General features: G+C 37.7%; 1 long non-coding RNA gene across 1 annotated transcript; it reads left to right on the top strand.

The window, feature by feature from the left end:
- The first annotated feature begins 1578 nt into the window (after positions 1-1578).
- Positions 1579-2343, top strand: LOC106305682. The gene is made up of 4 exons (XR_001263036.1): positions 1579-1729; positions 1807-1890; positions 2063-2198; positions 2291-2343. It is a non-coding gene; the product is annotated as an uncharacterized LOC106305682 (long non-coding RNA).
- The last annotated feature ends 1773 nt before the right edge of the window (positions 2344-4116 follow it).

The following is a 4116-nucleotide window of genomic DNA, read 5'->3' as shown; positions in this document are numbered from 1 at the left end:
CAACTATGATGCTAGTGTGTCCTGCAGTCGGATACTTATGTGTTAATCAGATGATTAGCAGAGCTACCTAAGTACAATGATGGGGCAAAGCTTGTTTCTCAACATAAACTGAAAGAGACTTTTATCTTTTCAATCAACATAAATTCTCAACATCTTTAAAACAAAATAGAAGCAATGACAGATTAATGTAACTACCAGTCCAAGATTCTACACCAACTGTAATAGAAAACCATTTCATTGTCCAAGAGACCAACCCAAGTGATTAATTACCTTGCACAAGAACAATACAAAGACACAAATGATACGAGACAATATATCAATTAGACTAAAAATAAGAAAAAGACACAATTGATACCCATCTGCCATTATCAAAAGGCAATCTATACTATACTAAAAGGGATATATAATCATCAGATAGCACGTCCACGTTGAACAAGAAAATTGACCAATCACGTTATAACATTTTGACACGTCATCTGGGCTTTGCGTCATCTGGAGACCCGAGAAAATGCCGACCTGAGCTTGCCCTTCCTCATATCTTGGCTGAAATCCAGTTTCTCTTCAATCGGCGGAGGGACGATTCAGTTTCTGTAACGTTGCGTTGTGATTTATTCGTCTTAAATCGTCTTAATTCGCAATCCCACTACGAAACTTTCGTTTGTGTTGTTCGTCGCCGAGATCGTGTATAAATATGCTCCACTACGAATCGCGATATCAAACTCCGACGAGTTAGGCACCAAACAATCCGCCACAGCGCTGCTGACGAAGATCTGCCGCTGACACACATTGTCCCTCCAATCTTCCAGCCCAATCGCTTCTGTAATTAGATACGTCAATGGCAGTGGCGGCTGCGTCTCGGTTTCTGATGTTTGGTGCGGTAAAGGATTAGGGTTCTCGACGGATGCGGTGTCGATGGATCATCCGAGGAGGAATCTTCCGCCGTCGCGTCGCAAAATCGACGTGGACAAGAACAATTCGAACCAAACAGAGGTAAAGGTGGTAGCTTTATGTTCTGTGTATCTAATTGCAAGTCAAAGTTTGAGTCTTTTTTTGGTGGTGTTTTTAGTTTAGAATGCCGTTTCTGATTACCGGGCAAGCTATTGACTGGTACAGTGAATGAAAGGATGAAATCGGATCTCTTTTCTTTTCTACTTTTGTTGGTTTGGGAAAACTTTGTAAATGTCATGGAGATGCGTTGTCCATTTTTGTTTTTGTAGTTAGGGAGCTTGAATATTGAAGATATGCTCAATGCTGCATCACCTGGTATATGTATGGCGAAATATCAGTTATATCCAAGGCACGTATGTTGAGATTCCCTGAAGATGAACTTTATTTTTTATAACTAATGTTGAGATCTCTTGAGTCTTCACAGGTTCTTCAATTTATGGAGTCACCAGAATACAATAGGTTTACACATATAGTCCTCGATACTACTCCCACGGTTAGTATATATATATTCTAAGTCTGGAGTATTCCACTTGGTGGATTTTTTTATAATTTTTGAATAGTATTCTTGCAGGAACATACTCTGCGGCTTCTTTCTCTGTCCGATTTCTATGATTCTTCAATTGGCAAAATAAAAGTTTGAGCATTCAGTTTTTTTTAATCCTTTTGTTATGTTTAGCTTAGCTTAGTTGTATTTGATATTCAGCTCAAGAAGAAGATCACTGCGGCAGCTTCAGCCTTTACGTCTGTCTTTGGTAAAAAGGAGATACAACAACAAAGACCTGTAAGTATAGGCATTTTCTCTTGAATCAATTCTTTTTTTTTCGAATTCTTCTAAAGATTCTTTTTTTTTTGAAACAGTCCAACGAGTTGGACCAACTGAAAGAGAGAATGGAGAAAGTTCTAAATGTTTTCAGTGAAGTGGACACTACTGAGTTTGTCATTGTAACCATAGCACCATTCTCTTACCTGTTCATAAGATCATTAGTTTACATGTGGTTACTGATGTGGTTACTGAGACGCTTAGCTTTATTCTTCTACCCCATTAAGGATAAATTTGAATAGAAGTCGGTCTCTCCTTCTGGCATATTCACTTGGTTATTATCTTTCCTTTTAGGTCATGGTAATAAACTGAGTCTTCGGGGTTACATGCATCTTTAAGAAAAGAAAGTGTGCCAGTTCACAAGTTTATTGTTAAACAGCTTCTCCCTCATTTTGAATTCGATTGTAAATTTTGCTCAGTGGAACGAAAGGTAACTCTAAGTTTACTCTGCAAGCAAACATTTGATTTGAAATAGCCATTTTATATACCTTCAATATGTGATATGGTTGTTGATATTTTCAGGAACAAACGCGTGTGCTCAGACTTATTCAGGACGATACGAAGCATTTGACTAGGTCTACCATCGTTCACTTTATTTTCTTTAGGTGGTATAGTGAAATTTTCATCAAAATCTAAAAACCACAAATATAAAACTGAAAAGGAAAAACCTAACTTCTTAATTGGAAACTTAGAATATAAAACATAATCTAAATACATAATTAAAAACTAAAAAAAATAAAGTAAAATTTATTTATTGATTCAACCGGCGGTTCAACCGGTATCGGGTTCTGGGTTTTAGTGGATTTTTGCGGGTTTCTAAATATTGAGTTTTTCACAAAATCCAAATCAGATTTTTTCTGGTCGCCGGGTTTACCGGTTCAACCGCGGGTCCGGATTGAGTTTCTAAACACTGCTGGTAGCCAAAGATATAGCTGCAGAACGAGTTCAACTTCTGGCAAATATGACTTCCATGTGGCACATCCGGACCTGATCTTAACATCATAATATATGATTTCTTAGATTTATAAGAAGAATAACAAAAAATAGTGTATGTATATTAATATCGCTTTTCACTCCGACTAAACTAAATATTATGAAACATACTCTATAAATTATTATATCTTTTTCTGTTACTTTTATATTACTATTGGTAATATTGATGAATACTTATGAATCCTACTATATAAAAGGGACTAAATCTCTGGTTCCTAAACCCTGCCACATGGGCAAAAATATTGTGAGCCAATCAATATGTCATGTCACTACCGTTTTGGGCTTTAACCCAATGAATTGGAAAAAGAGTTTTGCCATTTTCATTCTCGGGCTGACCCAAATCACATTGGTAATATTGATGAATACTTATGAATCCTACTATATAAAAGGGACTAAATCTCTGGTTCCTAAACCCTGCCACATGGGCAAAAATATTGTGAGCCAATCAATATGCCATGTCACTACCGTTTTGGGCTTTAACCCAATGAATTGGAAACAGAGTTTTGCCATTTTCATTCTCGGGCTGGCCCAAATCACTCACTCACTCAAGCCTAAAGTCACTCCCCCGTAACCCTAATCGATATCTCCCTCAGAACAGGAAACTCTTTCGCCGGAGATCACCTCCTCTCTCTTGCAGGCAATCGGCATGGACTGGTTAAAATCTGTCAAGAGCTTTATCTTCACCGTTCATCTCCATGTTCAAGATAATGACAATCACCACGAAGGCACAGATTCACTCCAGCTTGCTTCTCCACCGATTCATCAACGGCGACGTCTCTTCTCCACTCGCTATGAATCTCGTGCTCAACCATCTTTTCCATGGATTTCTTCAAATCCAAGTACAGATCTTATGATTCCAAGGAGAACCAAGGAGAAGAGCATGAAGCCTTCTTCTTCTTCGTCTCTCTTAGTAAGTTCTTCAGTATATATTTTGATTTTCATCTACGTTCAAAGACAAGTCTTTGTGATGATCTAATCATATTCTCTATACACTTTATCTTCGGTGCATTTTCCATGAAATCATCGGTTCTGAAAGAGAAGGATGAGATGCTGCGTGGAGGTGGCTAAGGGTCGTTGGCATTTTTACGTTTGTTAACGGTGGTGGTAGCTCCAGAAGATATTTTTTTAGGGGTTTGTTTATACGATCATAAGTAGCCCAGTGACTTTCATAGTTACTCAACAATAATTCAATACCTTATTATCACTAGCCCAATTTCAAAGCAGCTTGATAATTGTAATTCAGAAGGAAAAGAACTCATCGTTAGAATATAGAGATTAAATTCTTCTTCTCGGTTTGAAAACTTGAATCTGATGTCTTGGAGGTACCGGTACGAAAGAGAGCCAAAGGTTTCCAC

This window comes from Brassica oleracea, chromosome C7, assembly GCF_000695525.1.
Source record: "Brassica oleracea var. oleracea cultivar TO1000 chromosome C7, BOL, whole genome shotgun sequence".
Classification (NCBI taxonomy): domain Eukaryota; kingdom Viridiplantae; phylum Streptophyta; class Magnoliopsida; order Brassicales; family Brassicaceae; genus Brassica; species Brassica oleracea.
The sequence above is the reverse complement of the archived record's forward strand: the minus strand, read 5'-3'. Positions and strand labels throughout refer to the sequence as shown.